General features: G+C 36.9%; 1 pseudogene; it reads left to right on the forward strand.

Annotated features, from left to right (window-relative positions):
* The first annotated feature begins 217 nt into the window (after positions 1-217).
* The window catches only part of LOC122706425, a 45,506-nt pseudogene continuing 18,999 nt past the window's right edge, over positions 218-26,724 (forward strand).

Raw genomic sequence — 26,724 nt, forward strand, 5'->3', positions numbered from 1 at the left:
GTTTCATTGCAGAAATAATTCAGTGAGAGACAAAGTGATGATCAAGAATGAGGTTTTTTAGAGAGAACCACACTCCAGAGAGTATGGGCTACGTCAGAAGGCAAGAGTGGCCCCAGGGTGTGGGGTTGTCAGATTTTATATGGGTGGGTAATTTCTCAGTCTACAGAGTGGGAGGAGTTTTCCAGCTCTTTTGGGGAAGCTGTAGAGATTTCCACGAATGGGGCCACCGCCCACCTTTTTACCTACATGGTCGGCCTTGGAACTGTCATGGTACCTGTGCGTATGTCATTTAGCTTGCTGTTGTGTTACAGTGAGTGTATGAAAAAGTGAAAGTGTTAGCCCTTTCACTAACCCTTTCTTAGCCCTCCAGGCTCCTCTGTCCATAGAATTTTCCTGGCAAGAATACTGGAGTGGATAGCCATTCCCTTCTCCAGAGGATCTTCTCGAACCAGGGATCTACACTGCAGGCAGATCCTGCATTGCAGGCAGATTCTTTACCATCTGAGCCACCAGGAAAGCCCACAGTGAGTGTATACTGAGGCTCAAAGCCTAGTGGAAGGTAACTTGTCTGCCATCTCGGGATCTGTTTTGTTCTAACCAGTTTATGTTGTGTACTCGGGCGATGTCATTCTTTTAAAGGTTGTGCTCTGCCCCCATTCCATCTTGTTCCCTCCATCAATATCACATATACTTTTAGAGATTACCTGAAGTTTTCTTTGTGTGGTCAATGTATTTTACACACACACACACACACCCCTTCTATTCCTTATCATTTGTAAATTAGCATTCCCATTTTGAATTGAAAATATTTAATCACTAAATTTGACAGGTCTGTTTATTGTTTCAATGAGTTGAATTTGTGTTTTTTGGTTCAAAAAGCAAATTTCTTATCTATTCCAAGGCTTGAATACATCAGGTACCTTTCTGATACAAACTGATGTTCTTAAAAATAGACTTTTAATAAGAATTCTGGTTTCAGTTCTGTCATGTCAAGAGCTTGGAAATGGTCATTTCAGTCAATAACATTTTAATTTCTAACAATAAGGAAAACCTGAACAGACTTAAAAGTAATGGCTTTTCTTGGACCCATTAAACAATTGAGAATGTAGAGCAAACTGTCACCTTGAAGTTTGGGGAAACAGGTATATTCAGGGAGTCACAGCTGAGATCAGTTTATCTAGAACAGAAGCTGCTAGAGTCATAATCTGGAGGAATACTTAAGTGATAATCACAAATTGCTAGAGGTTGAATGTGGACTGTCTTAATCATGAGAAACTCCAAAAGGAATGAAGTCTTAGGGGTCCCTACCACATTTGTGAGTTCTCCCAGTGAAAAGTCAAAATACATTATTGATTCTGGCAGAAGGAGGGGGAAAGTAATGTTTCAAGAATATAATCTATTGTCTATAAGAACCACTGTAAATATTAAGACAAAGGGATACAGAAAGAGAAAGCATAGTAACATTTTTTAAAGCCTTAAATAAACAAAATGTTGTTGCAGAGATAAATTAGACAAAATCAAACAGGATAAAATAGCTACTTCCCAAGATTATCTCCAAGCAGAAGTTTCTTATAAGGTGTTAATAGTTTTATTTAAATCTGCAGAATATAAAATAATAAATTTAAATTACTATGTGATCATACCCTATATTTGCTTATCCCATAGCTAACTTATCCCATTGGCTCCAATGGACTAGTAATTCCTACAAATTTTCAGAAATGATAACTACTTGAAGATCATAATATAAATATCATTTGTACCAAGTCTCAAGTGAATTAATGCTTTCCTATTCTTTAAATATTTAAAATACATTCAAATAAACAATGTGATTGTAACATAATTGTGTCATAGCATAATAATAGTATGAAGCGCGGCTTGTATAATAATTTATTTTACCCATGTACATGACAATAGGTAAGACATCCCACTTGTTTCTCTCTTCAGGCACATGGAATTTTGATTATGACGCTAAAGTCACAAAAATAATTTTCTATCTCATAACATGTAATTCATTTGTAAAATGCTAATATAATCTGTTGGGTTTTGCCACTGTTGCTAAGTTTATTCAAAAGAGTTATCAAATTATAATTAAATGAACCGGGATCTGCTTGTCCTGTGTAAATATTGTAATTGGTTCATAAATATGTAAAGCCATTTGTGTTATCTCAGGTAATGTTGAAATAAGTATTGCTGTCTCCATGGCCATCTTATACATAAAATATTTTATTTCCCAATAATATAGTTTGAAAAGAAATTCAAAGTATAAGTAGAACTTTCCTAAAAAGTAAAGACTAGGAAAATACTAGAATTATGTTTCATATATGAATGAAAATTGCCAAAGACTTTGATGGATTATTCTATAGGACCGTTCTCCTTTACCACCATAGTTGATGGGAGGTGTTGCCAAACTTCCCATTCCTATGAAATGGCTACAACCCTACCCCGTTAGAAATACTCATGGAACATGGCAAGTTTACCACCTCTGTCAAATCCATTTCTTTATAGTTTAAAAAATTTATCTTCACAGAGAGAGTTGATTGGTCTTTAGAGACATATAACGTGTGCGTTTTTCATCTTAGGAGTAGACTACATAAGACCTCACATTAACTATGAAATTATAGTTCACTTTTTACCCTTTCTCCTTTTTTCATCTTGATTTTTACCAAATTCACTGCTAAAATGTTGCATTGTCATCATTTGTCTTTTCATTGCTATATGTTCTTAAATGTTCTTTAGTGAGCAGATTTTCTTTCAGCTTTAAAAGATTCAAGAATAGAAGGTTTTATTTTTTGCCATCTATTGGCTTCCCTGATAGCTCAGTTGGTAAAGAATCTGCCTGCAGTGCAGGAGACCTGGATTTGATCCCTGGGTTGGGAAGATCCTCTGGAGAAAGGAAAGTGTATCCACTCCAGTATTCTGGCCTGGAGAATTCCATGGACTACATAGTCCATGGAGTTGCAAAGAGTTGGACATGACTGAGCGACTTTCACTTTCATTTTCTGTTCTCTTGGTTCAGATTTAAGAAAATAAAGTGATAGATGGCTGTATATTTTCTTCTTTATTGGAATCGCTGAAGATTTTACCATAATAGTTAACCCCTTTAAAAAGTGTTAAAGCCATTTTACTTTCAGCAAGCCAGCTCATTCATGATTCTTCCTCTATTTTTATTTAATATTTCAATTAGCCCAACAGAATAGTCATTCTGCTGATTTATTTATCCTGTTGATAAGTGATTTCAAAAAATGATGAATCGTGTCTTCATTAAATTGTTTGACTAAGAGTATAAAGTAAAAAGGGGGTGAACAAAAAATATGTTAAATTCAGTCATTAACTAGATGAGGTAACAGGCACTTTGTTTGGGGATTGAAGATTAATGTTCCTTTAGGATCGTATCTTGGCAATTTAGAATAAGCATATTTCACCAGGAAACTTCTGGCATTAATACGGCATCTATAAAATATTCATTCATTTGCAGATTTCATTTATGTCAAATCTTGTTAGAACAGTTAATTTTACATGAAAGTTATTCTCAAAGGAAGCTCTTAACAATTGGATAGTAGCATTTTTGAATGAGTCAGCATTTTTCATGTAACAAGATTCCTGTCTTGTTATATTTGCATAATTTAATCATTGCACAGTATGGCATAGATCTAAGAAGGCCATTTTCTTGGGTTAAATATCAAAATTATGTGTATAGTAAGGTAGTCAATTATAAGAGAATATATTTTACTAGAAAATAAACAAGAATGAATTATGGCCTTAATTCATTGACTTGTACTCAAAATGTTAAATCACTCATAGGAAGTATGAATTCTGTCATCTGGACATATATGTAAGTAGCTGCTGCTGCTGCTAAGTCACTTCCGTCATGTCTAACTCTGTGCGACCCCTTAGACGGCAACCCACCAGGCTCCTCTGTCCCTGGGATTCTTCAGGCAAGAACACTGGAGTGGGTTGCCATTTCCTTCTCCAAGGTGAATAGCATGTATTCTTAACACTTCATTGACTGTAGTTCCATTTCATAGACCGTTTCTGTGGATTGTGTGCGGTGTGTTGTGCAATGCTAAATCACTTAGTCGTATCCGATTCTTTGTGGCCCTATGAACTGTAGCCCACCAGGTTCTTCTGTCCATGGGATTTTCCAGGCAAGAATACTGGAGTGGATTGCTATGCCCACCTCCAGAAGATCTCCCCAACCCAGGGATCAAACCCACGTCTCCTGCATGGCAAGCAGATTCCTTCCTGCTGAGCCACTGGGAAGTCCCTATTGTAAATTAGTGTAATAATTTGCCACACAAGATTATATTGCCATTAAATTTAAATTTATGTCCAATAGAAATACAAGTGTTTCTCTTAGTTAAAAAATATATTATTCAGCACCGATTAAAAACCTTGAGATTTTCTTTGGTTTCTTAAAAAAAAAAAAAGATAATGATGCTAGTAACTAGGTTAATACTCAAGAATTTTAGCAAATGACACTCTGAGTCTGTCTTCTACCTCTTGCATTACTAGTTCTGAACATAAGCCTTTTCTCAGATACTTGTTTGATATTAGAGTGGGAGTTTGGTCCTGAGAAAGATAGCCTTGACCTTTCCAGCAGCTGAATTGAACTTTAGCCAGACTTCTTGCCTCTAGACCCTGCCCTTCCTCTTGCCAGGGCTCTTCAGAATCCAGACAGCCTAAGCACACAGGTCCCTTCTCTCCCTTTTCTTAGAGCATTTACTTAGAAAACTTGTAATTATAAATCTCCTCTCTCTATATTTATTTATTTAAAGATATAACTAAATAATTTTAAAAGTTTCTTCTCAGCTTTAAAACCCAGGACCTGGGACTTTCTCAATGACCTGGTAGTCATTCTTTTGAAATGAATCATCAAAGATATGTCTTTATCTCCTATTTTGGGGGCCTCCCAGGTGGTCCTAGTGGTAAACAACCCACCTGCCACTGTAGGAGATACAAGAGATTTGGGTTCCATCCCTGGGTCAAGAAGATCACCTGGAGGAAGGCACCGCAACTCACTCCAGTATTCTTTCCTGGGGAATCCCATGAGCAGAGGAGCCTGGTGGGCTATAGTCCATAGGGTTGCAAAGAGTCAGACACAAATGAAGCAACTTAGCACGCATCTCCTATCCTCAGTGAGGATCCCCACTTAGGTGGGCACCTTACTCCAACTTGTAAAACTACATCCTGTCAAACAGAGGTGAGAAAGTTTACTTTTCCTTTGGGTAAAGTCAATGAAAAAGCAGATGGCTTAGCAGCCCCACCCCAGCTTTTATAACCTCTTCTACCTTTTGTCTCAGTGAAGTTGAGTTCAGACTGTGTTGTGGTTTCTGTTCCTATTGAATAATTTCTTCCTAATTATCTCTGGTATGATTCTTGTTTTGACCGTGACAAATAACTGATTTCCTTGGAAACACACATGACAAGACTTGCAGATTGGCTGTGCCGAGGCACTCTTGTCCCTGAGTATTGGAGGGCATGGTGATTAGAGGAGAATGAAGTTTAATGCAAAGGACTTCAGCCACAGACCGGAGGCCTTTAAACTCAGTTGGCTTATGGTGGGGAGAGACTGATTTCCTTTCTCCACTTTCAGAGCTGAAGATACTTCGAAAGTGAAAGGGAAGTCGCTCAGTTGTATCCGATACTTAGAATGAATGATAATAAAAATCTAAGTTGTAATGTATAAATAAATACAGGAACAATTAAGCAAACCTACGAGTAAATAGCTGCCCTCTCACGGGGCTCCGCGTCACAAAGAGGGACACTAGTCAGGAGAGAACCACGCGATCCATGAAGGAGAGCGGCAGCAGGGAAGCAGATGGCAACGTGATTTTTCAGGAGAGCAATTTAATCAGTAAATTGATGCTGCCTTTAAGTATTGAGTACCTTTAAATTTATTCTTGAGGGTTTAAAGAAAAAATCTTATTTATTTTTGGCTGTGCTGGGTCTTCACTGCTTCCTGGGCTTTTCTTAGTTGCAGCAAGTGGGGGCCACTCTCTAGCTGCGGTGCTCATCTTCTCGTTTAAGTGTCTTCTCTTGTTGCAGAGCATGGGCTCTAGGGCCCCTGGGCTTCAGTAGATGCACCGCCCAGACTCCAGAGCACAGGCTCAATAGTTGTGGTGCACATGCTTAGTTGCCCCAGGGCATGTGAGATCTTCCCGGATCAGGGATCAAACCCATGTCTCCTGCATTGGCAGGCAGATTCTTTACCACAGAGCCACCAGGGAAGCTTATTCTTGAGTTTTAAGAGGTTTTTTTTTTTTTTTTTAATATACATATTTATATATGTGTGTGTATGTGTGTGTGTGTGTATTCCATAACAATCCTTTTCAGATGTGTCTTTTCATATATTTTTTCCAGTCTGTGGCTTGTCTTCTTATTCTTTGACATTGTCTTTCACAAAGCAGAAATTTTTACTTTTAATTAAGTCTAGCTTATCAGTGATTTATTTCATTGAGCAGACCTTTGGCATTATATCTAAAAAGGCATATCATATCCAAGGTCATCTAGTTTTTCTCCTATGTTTTCTTCTAGGATTTTTTATAGTTTTGCATTTTACATTGAGGTTTTTGATCCATTTTGAATTAATTCTGAGGAAGTGTATCTATATTCTTTTATTTTTCTCCCCGTATGTGAATGTCTAGTTGTTCCAGCACCATTTGTAGAAAAGACTATCTTTGCTCTATTGCAGGGGTTCCCAACCCCAAGGCCATGGACCAGTACCAGTCCATGGCCCGTTAGGAACCAGGGCCATACAGCAGGGGCCCTGCTGTATGAATGGCAGTGAGCTAGTGAATGAAGTACCATCGATATTTATAGCTGTTCCCCATCACTGGCATTACTATCTGAGCTCCATCTCCTGTCAGATGAGCAAAGGCATTAGATTTTCATAGGAGTGAGAACACTATTGTGCTTGAATCATCCCCAAGCCATTCTCTTCCCCCACCCCATCCATGAAAAAAATTGTCTTCCATGAAACTGGTGTCAAAAAGATTGGAGACTGTTGCTCTATTGTTTTGCTTTTGCTCCCTTGTCGAAAGTTAGTTGACTGATATTTATAGTGGAGTATTTATGGGCTCTCTATTCTGTTGCATTAGTCTATTAAATATTTTTTGCCAATACTACACTATCTCTTCATTTTTTATTTGTTTATTTTTAATTGGAGGATAATTGCTTTACAGTGTTGTGTTGGTTTCTGCCATACAACATGAATCAGCCATAGGTGTACATATGTCCCCACCCTCTTGAGCCTACCTCCCACCCTCCAACCCATTCCACCCGTCTAGACTGTCACAGAGCACTATGTTGAGTTTCCTGACTACACTGTATTGATTACTGCAGATTCATAGTAAGCCTAGAAACTGGGGGTTTCTGTTCTCCAACTTTGTTCTTCTCCTTCAATATTGACTGTTCAGGGCCTTTCATCACTAAAACCAGTTTGTTGATACCATAATGTACGCGCTGGGATTTTGATTGGGACTGCATGTAATTTAGAGTTGGGAAGAACTGACATTTTGACAACATTGAGTCTTCTTATACATGAGCATAGAATCTCTATATATTTATTTAGCTCTTTACTTTCATTGATCAGAGTTTTATAGTTTTATTCTTGAAAATCTTATTATATTTTGACAGATATATACATAAGTAATTCATTTTGGGGGTGCTATATAAATGGTTTTGTGTTTTTAAGTTCAAATTTCCTCTTCATTGTTGGTAGAAGAAAAATTGACTTTTGCATATTAATTAATTGACTTTAATATTAAATTAATTGACTTTTGCATTTTAATTAACTACACAGAAGAATATACAAAAAAGATCTTAATGACCCAGATAACCACGATGGTGTGATCACTCACCTAGAGCCAGACATCTCGGAGTGGGAAGTCAAGTGGGCCTTAGAAAGCATCACTAGGAACAAAGCTAGTGGAGGTGATGAAATTCCAGTTGAGCTATTTCAAATCCTGAAAGATGATGCTGTGAAAGTGCTGCACTCAATATGCCAGCAAATTTGGAAAACTCAGCAGTGGCCACAGGACTGGAAAAGATCAGTTTTCATTCCAATCCCAAAGAAAGGCAATGCCAAAGAATGCTCGAACTACCACACAATTGCACTCATCTCAAACACTAGCAAAGTAATACAAGAGAGGCTTCAGCAATACATGAACTGTGAACTTCCAGATGTTCAAGCTGAATTTAGAAAAGACAGAGAAAACAGAGATCAAATTGCCAACATCCATTGGATCCCAGAAAAAGCAAGAGAGTTCCAGAAAAGAATCTACTTCTGCTTAATTGACTATGCCAAAGCCTTTGACTGTGTGGATCACAACAAACTGTGGGAAATTCTTCAAGAGATGGGAATACCAGACCACATGACCTGCCTCCTGAGAAATCTATATGCAGGTCAAGAAGCAACAGTTAGAACTGGACATGGAACTCTGGACTGGTCCCAAATTAGGAAATGAGTACACCAAGGCTGTATATTGTCACTCTGTTTATATGCAGAATACATCATGCAAAATGCCAGACTGGATGAAGCACAAGCTGGTATCAAGATTGCCAGGATAAATATCAATAACCTCATATATGCAGATGACACCTCCTTAATGGCAGAAAAAGAAGAAGAACTAAAGAGCCTCTTGATAAAGGTGAAAGAGGAGAGTGAAAAAGCTGTCTTAAAACTCAACATTCAGAACACAATGTTCATGGCACCCAGCCCCATTACTTCATGGCAGATAGATGGGTAAACAGTGGAAACAGTGACAACTTTATTTTTCTGGGCTCCAAAATCACGGCAGATGGTGACTGCACCCATGAAATTAAAAAGCACTTGCTCCTTGGAAGAAAAGCTATGACCAACCTATATAGAATATTAAGAAGTAGAGACATTACTTTGCTGACAAAGTTCCATCTAGTCAAAGCTATGGTTTTTCCAGTGGTCATGTATGGATGTGAGAGTTGGGCCACAAAGAAAGCTGAGCACCAAAGAATTGATGCTTTTGATCTGTGGTGTTGGAAAAGGCTCTTGAGAGTCCCTTGGATTGCATGGAGATCAAACCACTCAATCCTAACAGAAATCAGTCCTGAATATTCATTTGAAGGGCTGATACTGAAGGTAAAGCTCTGATACTTTGGCCACCTCATGTGAAGAACTGACTTATTGAGCATCCAGATGCTGGGAAAGATTGAAGACAGGAGAAGCAGACAACAGAGGATGAGATGGTTGGATGGCATCACCAACTTGATGGACGTGAATTTGAGCAAGCTCTGGGAGGTGATGATGGACAGGGAAGCCTGGCATGCTGCAGTCCTTGGGATCACAAGGAGTCGGACATGATTGAGTGACTGAACTGAAGTGATATTAATTTTAAATTTTGAAATCTTGCATTAACCACTTATTAGTTGCAGTAATATTTTTGTCTCTTATTTCATAATATGGTCATGTTATCTGCAAAAAGGACTATCTTACATCTTCTTTCCCTATCTGTGTATTTTTTGTTGCCTTTTCTTTCCATGTAGCATTAACAAAGAGTTTCAGTATGACGTTAAAAAGATGAGAAGTTAGCCTGGCTGCAACCTTGAGTTTGATCTGTGAGACCCTCAGCGCACAACCAAACTCAGCCAACCCAAACTGTTTATCTAACAGAATAATAAATAATGCATAATGGAATTTGAACTGGATATGGCTTTAAGTTTATTGTGATAATTTGTTATGCAGTGAAGAAAACTAATACACTGATAATGAATCAGCTCTTATTAAAAATGGAAGCTTCATATGGTTAATCAAGTAGATTTGCCTGTTAACCCCGAAGTATAAAAACTGAGCAAGACAATAAAGTGTTTCATGTATTATCCTGGAATATTCTTTATGAATATCCTTAATTCACTCAGTTGAATTATGATGTTGCTTTTTTGATGGTTAACTACTAATTTAAAATATTTCCAAAATGTCATGATGGACTATTTAAGTTTTTAGTATCAGTTGGCTACAGTACTGCAGAATATTTTTTTATGTAGGAAAAATTCTTTTAAGCATTGAGGTAAATAAAATGCCAGTAATGTCATTGCTCTGTCTACAAAGTCATCATAAGGTCTTCTCTTGAAACCTAGGATGAAACTGCTAATTTATTGTTGTTTAGTCACTGAGTTGTGTCTGGCTCTTTGGCGACCCTATGGACTGTAGCCTGCCAGATTTCTCTGCCCATAGTCTCTCAGGCAAGAATACTGGAGCAGGTTGCCATTTCCTTCTCCAGGGGATGTTCCCAACCCAGGGATCACACCTGCATCTCCTGCATTGCAGGCAGGTTCTTTAACACTGTGCCACCAGGGAAGCCAAAACTGATAATTAAAACTGGGCAAAAGAGGGTAGTGATTCAAGAGATGTGAAAAATGTGAAGTTTTCTACACTTTCTTATTCAATTTATTTATAACTGTCTAGCAGAATAGTCACTAAAACTAATGGCAAGATAAACTAAAGGGAGAGTGAACTAGTGCCTTACAATGAAAGTTCATTTTGCCTGGTAAAAGCAAAACCTATTGCACTATGGATCCCACAGGTTCATGGTCCTAGGAAATTTTTTAAAAAAATAGCTATTCTAAATTTATGCTCCATTGATTTAGTGATGATAATAAAAAAGTGTTTCTTTGATATTCTTAATGTGCACTCTGATAACTGGTTTGTCAGCTTAATAGGCTTCATTATTCTAGTTTTTTCACAAGTATAAACAGAATGAGTGAGTGGATAACAATGCATTGTAAAGTAGGTGGTTAAAACATAGTTTTGATATAATGAAAGATTTCATATGTGCAAGAACTAGACATTTAAGGAAATAATTTCAAGAAATAAAAATATTACCTCATAGAAATTATTTGATTTGAAAGCAAATAATTAAAACCAAGGCACATATACCCATCTTATGACTGCCATTCTTTCTTGACAGTGTGACTGGATTTTCAATCCCAAGTGTTAATCTCTTTTGTAGAGAAGATAGATGGAGAAAACCCCTTTGAAAAGATCAGTTTTCTTTGCTTCCTCAGTAGCATTTGTTGATTACATATTCCATCAGTCATTCACTGCTCTATGAAATGTTTCATTGTCCAATTAAAAAAAACACCTTTTGTTTCTAAAATTTAATTTCTGGAAAATACTCTCAAGACTTGGCTTCCCCATAGATGATAAGAACTGAGGAGACAGAGGGCAAGTATAGTCTCTTTTTCCCAAGTGGATTTCGGTACAATTTAATTTAATCATCCCCTATAGGCTTGTTCATTTATCTTTTTGATTAGTGCAGTTGACACTTCCATTCTGGAATATATGCTATGGTTTACTATATCTTCAGGATCCACTCCAGTTGGTATGAAATCTACTTCATCAAGACAATGGATTGTAAATAAAACAAATAGTGTTATGGGAAATTTAAAATAGTCTGAGTCCAGTGGCAGGTTAAAGCAAAAAGATTACATTCCCAAAGCTATAAAATATAGTTTTAGAAGTTTTCAGTAACTATCTGTTAAGATAATCTTAAGCTCTTTTACTGTAGACTTTTAAATAAAATTCTAGCTGCCAACATAAATGGGAAAATACAAAAAAAGAAAAGAGTTAATTGATTTTTTTCTAAAGCATGGACATATTTTTCATCCACAGGGAACACAAAGAAAAGTCCCAGAGACACCAATTCAAGAACAGAACCAGCAGCAAGTAGTAAGAATGTTAGCCAACAAACCTGAAACTAAAATTGACTTATGTCTAAAAAATCCTAAATATCAAGTAGTATCAAAAATGATATTATACATTGCATTTATTTTACTCTCTAAAGTAAAAATAAAATAGTTTTCTGACATGAGCAATTTTCTGATAAAGAGAACAGAGTATATTTGAAGGACTTTTCTTGTCGCTGTATATTTTTCATTACATTTTTGATAAAGAGTTAGATGCATGAAAACTTACTGAATACCCAGCATCCAAAGAGGGAAGCAGGGAGCAGATGTTTAATAATGTATTCTTCTAATCCTCTATCATGAAAGATTTTGGTTACCTTTCTAGCATTAAAAAAAAAAAAAAGAATGTACCAAATGAAGTCTTGAATTTTCCCTCTTTAACAGTGAATGTTATGTCTATTTTGTCACAATAGAAACAATTTAATTCATATGCCTTGAGGGAAAACACATTTTTCCCAAGCTCAATAAGAAAAAAACTCACAAATATACCATAGGACTCTCTTGGGATTGAAATCTGCACTGTTCAAAACTTTTCCGCCAGTAGTCACATGTGAATATTGAGGCTTAATATGAGGCTACTGCAACTATGCAAGTGAGCTTTTAAATTTTATTCATTCATTCTTTGTCATTATTGTTTGCTTGTTAATTATCAGCTCTGGAACATACATACCCATATCTACTGTTGAGGCAGTCTGAAAAAGAATTTCCAGACACAGACTTTTAGAAAGGAATGAGTTTATTAAGAACAGAAAGCAGAGATAAGGTGGGCACTGCAAGCACAGTGGGCCAACCTCCTGAAAGACCAGAGAAAGCTGACAGTTTTCATGAGTTAACAGCCAATTTCTGTAGCCTCAAGACAGAGAACATTCCTGATGGAAGGTTGGTGTTAGGTGATTATTTGGGGGCTACAGGGAGTTTACTGGACTGGGCATTGCCCACTTGCCCACTCTTTGCCTAATTTGGGGTCAGAAAGCTTATTAGTGATGATCAGGGGCTTTTGAAATGGTTACAAAGGGTCTCAATGAACTTGGGAGGTGTCCTTGGCTCTGGGCTCCACTTCTGTGGCCTTGGTACAAGGTCTCATACCTGTGCCCCTGGGGCAGGACTCAATGTCTACCCTCTTAATTATACAACTGGAACATGTCTTAGGTTGACTAATGGAAAAAATTAGTTAAATAAGAGAATTATAAAAAATGAAACTTATAAGCACAATTTTAATAATTTATTTAAACTTACAACATAAGCTTATACTCATCCATTGATTGGTTATTGGTTGTAGGAACAAGGCCTATTCATCACGATGCATTTTCTACCATTACTAGCTTCAGTTTCTTTAAAATAAAGTGACAGATTTTTTTTAACAAATCTAAGAGCAGGATCTTAAGATATTTTTATGTTTTTTTCCTCAGTCTTTCACTGTTTTCTCATCCATACCTAATTCAACTTTTATAACTCAAGCATTTCTAAAGCATTCAGCCTTTTTTCTACTTTTCTATATCAGCTAACTTAAGTTTTAATTAAGTATACAACTGTACATGTAAAAGTGGCATGGATATTTTGGGGACCCACCTGACTCTTGATGTGTGTACAAGCCAGTACTGTGAGAGCTGAATCCAGCCACAGCACTGAGCAGGAATAGGCTGGGTGTACTGGCATCAGTGTCTACAGAATGCAGACCAAGAGATGGTTAAGTGGAAACTGGCTAAGGGAATTTCTTCTGCCCTAACAAGAAATGACAGGCATTGGCAGTTGATCTACAGAAAATAAGGGGACAATTCTGAAGTGGGAATGACTGGATGAGGCACTGTGTGTGTGTGTGTGCACGCATGTGCTTCAGTCGTGTCTGACTCTTTGAGACTCCATGGACTGTAGCCTGCCAGGCTCCTCTGTCTATGTGATTTTCCAGGCAAGAATACTGGAGTGGGCTGCCATGACCTCCTCCAGGGAATCTGCTTGACCCAGGGATCAAACCCACATCTCTTTTGTCTCCTGCATTGATAGGCGGGTTTTGTTTTTTGTTTTTTGTTTTTTTTTTTTACCACTAGTGACACCTAGGAAGCCCTATGTATTATTAGGTTGGTGCAAACATAATTGTGGCTTCAGATCATCAATTTTAAATCATTATATCTAGACTCAGACATATCTTTATTAAATAGTAACCTTTACAATCAACACATTTTTGCCAATGAGGAATAATTTATTTATTCTTGTAGCATAAAAATCCATGCTTTGGGATTTGATGGACTCTTGGAAAGCATTTTCAGCCTCCTGCTGGTTGCAAAAGTGTTTTCCCTGCAAACAGTTGTTGAGATACTTGAAGAAGTGGTAGTCAGTTAGCCAGAGGTCAGGTGAATATGACAGATGAGACAAACCTTCATCGATCAATTCATTCAATTTTTGAAGTGTTGGTTGTATGACATGTATCCACATATTGCTATAGAGAATTGAGCCCTTTCTGTTGACCAATGCCAGCTACAGGCATTGCAATTTTTGGTGTGTCTCATCAAGCAGCTGAGCATACTTCTCAGATGTAACGGCTTCAATGGCATTCAGAAAGCTATACTGGATCAGACCGGCAGCAGACAATCAAACAGTGACCATGACCTTTTTTCGGTGCAAGTGTGCCTTTGGGGAGTGTTTTGGAGTTTCTTCTCAGTCCAGCCACTGAGTTGGTCATCACCAGTTGTATAAAATCCACTTTTTATCACGTCACAATCTGCTCTAGAAATGGTTCATTGTTGCTGCATAGATTAGGTGACACTTCAAAACAACAATTTTTTAATTTACATTCAGCTCGTGAGGTACCTACTTATCAAACTTTTTCACCTTTCCAATTTGCTTCAAATGTGAAATGACCTTTGAATAGTCAATATTGAGTTCTTCAGCAACTTATCGTGTAGTTGTAAGTGGATCAGCTTTGATGATCCTTTCAATGGGTTGTTATCAACTTCTGATGGACAGTCACTGTGCTCCCCAACTTCAAGGCTCTTGTCTCCTTTGCAAAACTTCTTGAATCACTATTGCACTGTGTGTTTGTTAGAAGTCCTGGGCCAGGTACAGTTGTTGATGTTGCAAGTTGTCTCTACCACTTTATGAGCTATCTTGGACTCGAATGAGAAAATTGTTTGGATTTGCTTTTTGTCTAACATCACGTCCATAGTCTAAAATAAATATAAAATAAGCAGCAAATAATGTCATTTTCAAAAAGAAAAAAACATTTAATGAGAAACGTGCATTAAAATGATGTATAACAATCACATTTATTTAAGAATGTATTCCAATACCAAAGGACAAAGTTAAACAATGCAAAGCCACAGTTTTGTACCAAACGAAGTTATCTAGTACTGCAAAACAAATTCCTCTATGCTCAGCAAGTTGAAACAACAAATGTTCATTCTCTAACAGTTTCTTTTTGTTGTTGTTTGTGATTTTAGTACCAGTTTTGGGGGGGTTGTACAGCATGTTGATACATTTAAATATCGCAATATGATTGTCACTGTAGGCTTGGCTAACACCTATTTGATATTTCCTTAATCAGTTTTATTTAACTATAAGCAAAAACAATTCACCCACTTATATTTTAATAAATGTAAGTTTAGACTAAAAATGTGAAGCAGTAAAAAATAATTTTTGTATTAACTCAATATTATTGTTCTGGTAGGACTGCATTTGACTTTAATGGCTGCATTGTATACAAAGGTATTATTGCTGATTTTTTGTGTGCCTGTCAGATGCCTACTTTGTTGCCAGAAATACACAGGAAACAAGTCACTTATCCACTTTGTGTCAATGGATTCATTTAGTATAAATAATATATTAATACTTTATACTCTAAACATATAAAGGTAAAATTGTCATGTGATAATTTGGATACTTTATTCAGGCAGCATGAATTACAGAGAAACCTACAAAAACCATCAATGGCGGATACATTGAAAATAATACTAATTTTAACAAAATTATTTTCATGATTAAATCATAAACATAAATACATTTGAAAATTCAAAATGAAGACATACTACTTACTGATGCTCTATTAAGCAGAGATACAGATGACATTATGAAGATTAGAACTTTAAAGGAAAATAAAGATGGAAAAAGGGTCTGTAACAAGTATAGTATGAGAACCACAAATTGCTGTGACAGAGCCCAACACAAAGTTTTTTTTTGTGTAAGCTCTTTTGAAGATAATAATGTGGACAATATTAATAATAGTTTCAGCAAAATATATGAGATCTTCAATTAAGCATGAAACCTCTATTTGTAGAACATAAGCTTTTCTAAAAATACTGAGTATTACCTGAGTCAAAATTTGAAAATTAAACTTGTTCTTTGGCATTACATGAGTCATGCATTATAAGACACTGAACAGTTAATACTTTGTGTATGTTTTGTTTCATATGACTTCAATTCACTACCTCAATAATCAGATTCATTTTATGAATATTTTAGAATCATCTTAATCTGCTAATAAATAATTTCAGGTAGATAAGAAGTTCACTTGTATAATTATAAATAAAGTCTTCTAGTTATATTATCAAAAATCAGGGCTATTTGCACTTTTAAAATATAGATAATTGCTGATAATTATATAATATTCCACTATATGATGCAAAATGTAAATAGTGTGACCTTATGAAAAGTACCATGCAGTTATTTAGTGTCCAATATTTATTTGTATTTGTAAATACTAGTAATTAACTAACACAATTTGTTATTTCTAGTGATGATGCTGAGGTGACCCCTGTAGGATCCTCACTGACTCTTTTGCCTCAAAAAGGCTCATTGTTCACTGCTATCTACTTTTACTAAAGAAAAATCTCTGTGATACTCTGCTGAAAAATACGTGGATAAATGGATAATGTCAGATACATGGATAAATGTTAACAAAAAGAATTTAGTGTCAGAAAATAGCAGAGTTTCTTTGAATCACAGTGGCAGCTCAATTATGAAAACTCTTGATGGCTTTAGGTATAAATCGAATATTTATTTTCAATAGACTTTTCGCTAGTCAGCTTTCCTCCCTACTACCTCCACCTCAGATTGTAGTCCTTAGGGATTTATTGCAATTTGTTTTTCTAGTTAGAGCACTGGAATTAGTAACAGAGTATTAAAACTCCACTAAACATGACAGTAAGTTTCATTTACTCTTTGCATATTTTCATCTTGCACAATACACAAGAGTTTTGTTTTATAACAGAATTGTTACTGAGCAGATACAATAGCTACCAGGGAAGCAGGACTAAGAATTTACAGTTGAAATACACTGTTGTAATAATGTTTGCTGAATGTTTTTGAAATAGGAAATAATTTGTCTTAGAACATGGAATACATGTTTTTCTTGGGAGGGGAGAAATTGAATGATTTTTATAGTATAATTTTTTTACCAGCATAGTTACTAATCAATGAAATGACTAAGATTGTCAAAGTAGGCAGAGAGAAAGTTAAATCAGTTTTGTGAATCCTGTCTACATAATGAGAACAATTGTATTCACATTGATTTACTCTTCTGCATTAACTAAAAGTAAAAAAACAGGTTTCTACGTAGACCTGGGTTGGAAATTAGGGTGAACAGTCTAAAGCCACTTATTCTTGTAAGTGCAAGATTATTTCCTCGTTAAAACTTCAAAATAACAACATGTAGAATTATGTCTTGTCAAGAGATGTTTTTCTTTTTGTGTACAAAGTAATATTCCATTTATAAGTTAAAGGTTCAATGATACTACAGAAACATGAAAATGACCAGAATCATTCCAGGGCATTTCATTTTACTCTTTCTTAAAAGAAGAAAAAGTTTGCTAAAAGTACTATTTATTTTTTTTCCATTTATTTTTATTAGTTGGAGGCTAATTACTTTACAATTTTGTAGTGGTTTTTGCCATACATTGACATGAATCAGCCATGCAGTTACATGTATTCCCCATCCCGATCCCCCCTCCCACCTCCCTCTCCACCCGATCCCTCTGGGTCTACTATTTATGCTTCTAGGATGACTTTGTAAAACTTTGACAAAATTATTTTCTTTTAAGTATAAAACCTGGACACACACAAAAACTACAGGAGGGATTTGGAGAACAAAGCAAAGTAGACATATTTTGGGAGGCAGCTGAATTTTGGGGGAAAGGGTTGATATGGGGTGCACTGATGTTGCTAGAGGTCCTTCAGATGTGACACACGATGGCTAATGGCCTGAAAAGAGTGGGAGCAAACTTTGGGAATTCTATGGCCCATACAGAGTGGGAGGGGTTACTGAGCAAAAACAAACAAAAAACCTGAACTATGGTAGTCCCAAATTCTCTTTGTTGACTTTACTCATCTCTGGCTGACCCCAAGCCAGACACATGCAGACAGACTCAAAGCAATGAGTATAAACATATTAATGAGTTGCCCCTCACCACCGAGATATAAGAAAACAAATTTTGCTATTTGAATTGTTTTTATCGTTTAGTCACTAAGTCGTGTATAGCTCTTTTGTGACACATGGACAGTAGCCTGCCAGGCTCCTCTGTAGATGGGATTTCCCAAGCAAGAATGCTGGGGTGGGTTGCCATTTTCTTCTTGGGGGAAACTTCCTGACCAAGGGATTGAACCCATGTTTTCCACATAGCAGGCAGATTCTTTACCACGGAGTCACTGGGGAACCCATAGTCTGAACATAACCAGGTTAACGGCTTTCTTAAATATAAATGTTTCCAATCTACACAAGTATATATCAGAATGCTGATTTCTCATAATGTAATAAACTCTGGAAAATTCTGAAAGAGATGGGAATACCAGACCACCTGGCCTGCCTCTTGAGAAACTTGTAGGCAGGTCAGGAAGCAACAGTTAGAACTGGACATGAACAACAGACTGGTTCCAAATAGGAAAAGGAGTACATCAAGGCTGCATGTTGTCACCATGCATATTTAACTTATATGCAGAGTACATCATGAGAAATGCTGGACTGGAGGAAGGACATGTTGGAATCAAGATTGCTGGGAGAAATATCAATAACCTCAGATATGCAGATGACACCACCCTTATGGCAGAAAGTGAAGAATTAAAGAGCCTCTTGATGAAAGTGAAAGAGGAGAGTGAAAAAGCTGGCTTTTAAAGCTCAACATTCACAAAACTAAGATCGTGGCATCCATTCCCATCACTTCATGGCAAATAGATGGGGAAACAGTGACTTTATTTTTCTGGGCTCCAAAATCACTGCAGATGGTGATTGCAGCCATGAAATAAAAGACCCTTACTCCTTGGAAGGTAAGTTATGACCAACCTAGATAGCATACTAAAAAGCAGAGACTTTACTTTGTCAACAAAGGTCTGTCTAGTCAAGGCTATGGTTTTTCTAGTAGTCATGTATGGATGTGAGAGTTGGATTATAAAGAAAGCTGAGTGCCAAAGAATTGATGCTTTTGAACAGTGGTGTTGGAGAAGGCTTTTGAGAGTCCCTTGGACTGAAAGGAGATCCAACCAGTCCATCTAAAGGAGATCAGTCCTGGGTGTTCATTGGAAGGACTGATGTTGAAGCTGAAACTGGAAAAAAAAAAAAAAAGCTGAAACTCCAGTACTTTGTCCACCTAATGTGGAGCTGACTCATTGGAAAAGACCCTGATGCTGGGAAAGATTAAGGGCAGGAGGAGATGGGGACAACAGAGGATGAGATGGTTGGATGGCATCACCGACTCCATGGACATGGGTTTGAGTAAATTCCAGGAGTTGGCGATGGACAGGGAGGCCTGGTGTGCTGTAGTCCATGGGGTCACGAAGAGTTGGACAGGACAGAGCGACTGAATTGAACTGAAATATATACATATATGGTATAAGTGTATATATACATGTTGATATAAAAGTTAAAGGTTCAGTGATACATTGCGCATATACACAATGAAGACTGAAAAGAAATTTCAGCAGAGGACTACAAAAAACAAAATACTGAATGTAGATTTTAGAACTAAAAATTACAATATAGAAATTTTAAAACAACTGGGCAAAGGGAGATATACATGCTGAACAATCACTAGATTGACCACCACAAACTAACTGCTAAGTGACTTCTAAATTAAAATAAAATTCCAAAAAGCTAAAAAAATAGAGAACAAGAAAAAGAAAAGTGGAGAATGCCAAAACCAAAAATGTCTTTTCACATCATGTAATATATATTCTACAGTTTTTGCTCTAAGTTTTATCACTCTTACCCTCCAGTGGAATGTAACTTATGTGAAAGCTGGAATATTTTTCTTTTTTTCTGTTTTAATGTGTTTATTTATATATGTCCATAGGATTCTTTCAGGCAAGAATACTAGAGTGGGTTACCATAGCCAATCTGCCTGCAATGCAGGAGCCGCAGGAGACACAGGTTTGATCCCTGGATGGGGAAAACCCCCTAGAGGAGGCAAGGCAACCCACACCGGTATTCTCACCTAGAGAATCCCATGGACAGAGAAGCCTGGCAGGCTGCAGACCATGGGGTCGCAAAGAGTCAGACACGACTGAAGTGACTTAGCATGCCCAAGCACAAGCTAGAACTAATAATCTAATGTGAGCCAAATATACTCACCTGAGATAATAAAGGAAGTCATTTATATTCTTTACCTGAGTGCTCAATTCAGTTGCATGTAATCGGAAGCTTTCTATTATTATCATCATGTATTCTTTTTTTAAAATTTATTTTGTATTCAAGTATAGCTGATTAAAAATGCTGTGATAGTCTCACATGAACAGCAAAGGGACTCAGCCATACACATCCACATGCATGTGTCCATTCTCCCCCAAATCCTCTACCATCCAGGGTGCCACATAATAGTGAGCAAAGCTCCATGTGCTATACGGTAGGTTCTTGTTTTTCTTGTCCAATTGCTAAGTTCTGTTGGAATTTTTGTGATCCCATGGATTGCACCATGCCAGGCTTCCCTATCCTTCACTATCTCCATGAGATTTCTCAAACTCATGTCCATTGAGTCGGTGATGCCATCTAATAATCTCATCTTCTGTCGTCCCCTTGTCCTCCTGCCCTCAATCTTTCCCAGCATCTTTCCCAGTGAGTTAGCTCTTTTCATCAGATGGCCAAAGTATTGGAGTTACAGTTTCAGCATCAATCCTTCCAGTGAATATTCAGGGTTGATTTCCTTTAAGATTGACTGGTTTGATCTCCTTGCTGTCCAAGAGACCCTCAAGAGTCATCTCTAGCACCACAATTCAAAAGCATCAATTTTCAGTGCTTTGCCCTCTTTATGGTCCAACTCTCACATCTGTACATGACTACTGGAAAAACCATAGCTTTGATTAGACAAACTTTGTGGACAAAGTGAATCTCTGCTTTTAAAATACTGTCTAGGTTTGTCATAGGTTTTCTTCCAAGGAGCAAGCGTCTTTTAATGTCATGGCTGCGGTCACTGTCTGCAGCGATTTTGGAGCCTAAGAAATTAAAATCCATCACTGCTTCCACCTTTTCTTCAGAAATTGATGGGACCAGATGCCATGATCTTAGTTTTCTGAATATTGAGTTTTCAGCCAGGTTTTTCCACTCTCTTCGTTCACCTTCATCAAATGGCTCTTTAATTCCTCTCCTCTTTCTGTCATTGCTGCTGCTGCTGCTGCTGCTAAGTCGCTTCAGTTGTGTCTGACTCTGTGTGACCCCACAGACGGCAGTCCACCAGGCTCCGCCATCCCTGGGATTCTCCAGGCAAGAACACTGGAGTGGGTTGCCATTTCCTTCTCCAATGCATGAAAGTGAAAAGTGAAAGTAAAGTCGCTCAGTCGTGTCTGACTCTTTGCAACCCCATGGACTGCAGCCTACCAGGCTCCTCTACCCATGGGATTTTCCAGGTAAGAGTACTGGAGTGGATTGCCATTGCCTTCTCCTTTTCTGTCATTAGGGTGGTATTATCTGCATATATGAGGTTGTTGATATTTCTCCCAGCAATATTGATTCCAGTTTGTGATTCATTGAGCCTGGCATTTCATGTGATACACTCTGCATAGACGTTAAATAAGCACAGTGACAGTAAACAGCCTTTTTGTACTACTTTCCCAGTATGGAACTAGCCCATTAATCCTTGTCCTGTTCTAATGGTTGCCTCTTGACCTGCTTAGGTTTCTCAGGAGGCAGGTAAGGTGGTCTGCTATTCCTATCTCTTTAAGAATTTTCCGAAGTTTGTTGTGATCCACACAGTTAAAGGCTTTAGTATTGTCAATAAAGTAGAAGTAGATGCTTTTCTGGAACTCTCTTGCTTTTTCGATGATCCGGTGGGTGTTGGCAGCTTGATCTCTGGTTCCTCTGCCTTTTCTAAATCCAGCTTTAACATCTGGAAGTTCTCGGTTCACGTACTGTTAAATCCAAAATTGAAGGATTTTGTGAATTACCTTGCTAGCATATGAAATGAGCACAGTTGTTTGGTAATTTGAACATTCTTTGGCATTGTCCTTCTTCAAGGTTGGAATGAAACCTGACCCTTTCCAGTCCTGCGGCCATTGCTGAGTTATCCGTATCTGGTGGCATAATGAGTCCAGCACTATAACAACATCATCTGTTAGGGTTTGAAATAGCTCAGCTGGAATTCCATCACTTCTAGCTTTGTTCATAGTAACACTTCCTTAGGCCCACTTGACTTCACACTCTAGGATGTCTGGCTTAGGTGAGTGACACCACCATTGCTGTTATCTACTTTTTGGTTACCCATTTTAAATATAGCAGTATTTAGTCACATATTCTTAGCTTTTGAATTGCAGTAATTTCTGGGTAGTTGGCAGCTCAAATCCTATCAAGAAAAGCCTGATTAAAGATGAATGACTCTCAGTGAAATCTGGTAGTACTCAGATTAGCAACATTTCCAATTGCTTTATGGAGATACAGATGCTATGTGAACTTCTTAATTCTTAAACTTGTTCATTTGAGCTACGTAGTCCTTGAGGGACCCTGTTATAATATTTTGATATTCTAACATGTGGTCTTGGAAGCAGCAATTCATTTGTAGGAGTATCTTAAGAAGCTTGGTAGGAGGGTTATTTGAATTTAATGATTTTGTGTATATTCATAATTACTGGTTTTATCATTCTGACATTTGGAATTGATGCATATGTTTTACATTAAATAGTTTAAGTATATAAATTACTTTTCAAAGTATCTGTCACATTATTTGTCTTAAAATATAAGTAAATAGAATTTGATGAATTTAAAGCAATGATTTCTCTTATTTCATACTAGCTTTATCTGTTTATGTGGACAAGCAAGTCTAAGATTACCTCTGAGTTTGCTAAGGGTCTTGACTGGAGACAGAGAGAGGTGATGTGAGAGAGAGAGACAGAGACAAAGAGACAGAGACAGAGTTTGAGTGAAAATAGTTTCCAATATTTATTTCTACATTTCAACAGATTACCACAGTGCAAGAAAAGATATGACTACACTATTACGGTGTGTTCAATCAAGCCAACAACTATAGCTTCTGGCTATCTGGAGAAATTAAAATGGGGAATGAGAATGACCCAAGAGAAGTGAATTATTTCTACAGTCAATCATATTAATCTGTTCCTTTTATGAAATACAAATTTTAGTAAATGAAGAAACATCAAAGTAGCTCAACTGTCTCACTGAATCTTTAGCAAAGACTTAATTGGGGGGTGGGAGGAGGCAGGGAGACAAAAACAAAACAATAAAAAGTCAATCACACATAGCCTAATTCTTAAGAAACTCAAATGGAAATTTTTCTCCATTAAAAAAATGAGATAATTATTTGTTTAGTTAAAGAACTATTAACAAGACCACTTGGGAAGTTTCATTAAACCAGAAATATTTCTTAAAAAAAATAAAAAACTAGTAAGTTAATTCTCAAACACTTTTTCATTAATTTAAACATTAAATCTAGGGGAAACTCTCTCTCTCAGAAGGACAGCTGAGTGCCTCACCTGCACGCTGGAGGACTCACTTTTTTGATCATTGTGGTGGCCGCCATATGCTGCCTGCTGTGGGCACGGTGCTCAGCAGGGCGCTTCCGCTGTTCTCCAAGGTGTTTCTGCAGGATACTTGCGCCTTTGCCAAGTAGGGTGGCAATGTTACCTGAGGGACTAGAAGACTGAAGCATGTACCATTTTTGTGACATCAGTTCAGAATTACATGGAATTATTTATGCTGCACTTCTTCATTGAACCAGTCAGAAAATTCTACCCAGTTTCAAGGGAAGAAGATATAATCAATCCCTGATATAGGAGTGGTAAAATTCTAGACATAGAGTAGCAGCCATCTTTAGAAAATCAAACTTCCACACTTGGCCACTTTATGATCTACCCACAATATTTCTGACAAAATAAGCTCTTTAGCCCTCAGTAAACATAAGAAGATCTCACATTACCGCACATATTATTTGAGCTATTTTATTTTTTTTTTATTTGAGCAATTTTAGATGCTTAAGTTCAAATTTGTGGGGAAAGTTTTAGTGATTCAGTTGTTCTGCTACATTTATTCACACATATTTATAATTGCTGGCTTATATGTACCACTTTGCATAAACCTAGGACATGTTTTCATGCAAATATGCTAATTTTTATTATACTGAATAAAAAATGTATTTAATTATTTCTAAAATTCATAAAATTCTTTACTTCAAAGCATAATTGACCAAACTAGTGACATTGATTTTTTACTTCTCTTCCTATTGACTTTATTTTTTACTTCTATTCTTTTTCATTTCAAATTGCCCTCTTCTAAGTTATATTTACATTAGAATATTTTTAAAAGTTCACTTTTTGGCTTTATTTTAGAGATAGAGAGTATCAATTTGGTATAACATAGTATCTCTTAGATATTTCTTGGACTTTTCTTTGAAAATAAATGAGTAAAGTTATTTCTAAATTTTAAAAATAAATTTCTTTGTTTTTCTATATTTTATGAACTTAGTAGCAGTTTCTGATTGTTTTCCAGAAATGTAAATATATTTTGATAATCTATAAAAACTCAAGTGAATATTGTGAATATAGTAATGTGAAAATTATACAAATCTTCTGATATATACAGACATTAGCAACCTATCTCAGTAATGGATGTTGGCCGTGATTGTCAATTGATAGCTAAATTGTTGGTTTGGGGTTCTTTGGGGCTGAGCCAACTAAATGAGTCACCTGAATTCTAATCTACTGTATAAGATATACATGGTCCTCAAAAGTGAGTTCATATATCAATAAATATAGTTATTAGTAATTATATTGGAACTTTTCCTGGTGGTCCAGTGGTTAAGACTCCACACCTCCATTACAGCTAATGGGTGTTCCATCCCTGGTCAGGGACTAAGATTTCACATGCCTCCTGGTGTGGCCAAAAAAAATGATAACATGCAATAGTCCAATATAAGGTCTATTTTTCTAAGTGTAGTTTTTCATATATATGTTTACCTCAATATTAGTAATGAAGCAAGTCATGAATATAAGCAGTGATTAGAAAGCCTAACATAATTGTCTTCAACATTCCTCTCATTTTCCAATTGAAATTAATAGGATAATGTGTGGTGACAGTACAAGTCAAAAGGAATTATACAATTGTTTTACTAAATGGATCAGATGAAATTTGTGATCAGGTGTAACCTTTTTCTTGGTTTGCTTCAGTTTTGCCTCTGCTTTCATTTCAGCAACTAAATGTGATTGGTAGCCAAAACAAATTTCTCTTTTGTTGAATTTCATTTTATGGAATTTCTAGGATCATAGATGATTTCCAGTGTGTAGAGAAGTGATTATAAAATAATAGGAATATTTAACCTATTAAAATGTTCTTAGAAGTTGTTAATTATATGAAGCCCATTAAATTGACCATCATTTGTTGTCTTTCACAAACATTACCTTTTTAGTCAGTGAAGTTTCAATTGATTAAATATTTTTGGTATTCTCTCCTTGAAAACATTACCAAAAGATATGACTAGAACACTGAATCTTATTGTATTTTTATATCTCTAATGGGAAAAATTATTATTCCTCATTGTTAATTTATTTTTATTTTATTTTATTTTTTTTAGTAATTTTGTGTTGTTGTTCAGTCTCTAAGTCATGTCTAACTCTTTGCAACCCCATGGACTGCAGCATGCCAGGCTTCCCTGTTCTTCACTGTCTCCCGGAGTTTCCTCAAACTCATGTCCATTGAATCAGTGATGCCATCCAACCATCTCATCCCCCTTTTCCTTCTGCTCTCAATCTTTCCCATCATCAAGGTCTTTTCCAATGTGTCAGCTCTTTGCATCAGGTGGCCTAAGTACTGTAACTTCAGCTTCAGCATCAGTCCTTCCAGTGAATATTCAGGGTTGATTTCCCTTAGAGTGACTGGTTTGATTTCCTTGGTGTCCAAGAGACTCTCAAGAGTCTTCTCCAGCGCCACAGTTTGAAAACAGTTCTTCAGTGCTCAGCCTTCTTTATGGTCCAAATCTCACATCCGTGCATGACTACTGGAAGAACCATAGCTTTGACTATACAGACATTTGTGCGCAAAGCGATGTCTTTGCTTTTTAATATGCTGTCTAGGATTGTCATAGCTTTGCTTCCAATGAGCAAGCGTCTTTTAATGTCATGGCTGTAGTCGCCATCTGCAGTGATCTTTGGAGCCCAAGAAAATGAAACCTGTCACTGCTTCCACCTTTCTTCCAGAAAGTGATGGGACCAAGAGGCTCTTTTTTTTTTTTTTTTTTTTCATGTATTTTTATTAGTTGGAGGCTAATTACTTTACAATATTGTAGTGGTTTTTGCCATACATTGACATGAATCAGCCATGGATTTACATGTGTTCCCCATCCCAATCCCCCCCCTCACCTCACTCCCCATCCCATCCCTCTGGGTCTTCTCAGTGCACCAGCCCTGAGCACTTGTCTCATGCATCCAACCTGGGCTGGTGGTCTGTTTCACCCTTGATAGTATACTTGTTTCAATGCTATTCTCTCAGAACATCCCACCCTCGCCTTCTCCCACAGAGTTCAAAAGTCTGTTCTGTACTTCTGTGTCTCTTTTTCTGTCTTGCATATAGGGTTATCGTTACCATCTTTTTAAATT

Source organism: Cervus elaphus, chromosome 13, assembly GCF_910594005.1.
Source record: "Cervus elaphus chromosome 13, mCerEla1.1, whole genome shotgun sequence".
NCBI lineage: Eukaryota > Metazoa > Chordata > Mammalia > Artiodactyla > Cervidae > Cervus > Cervus elaphus.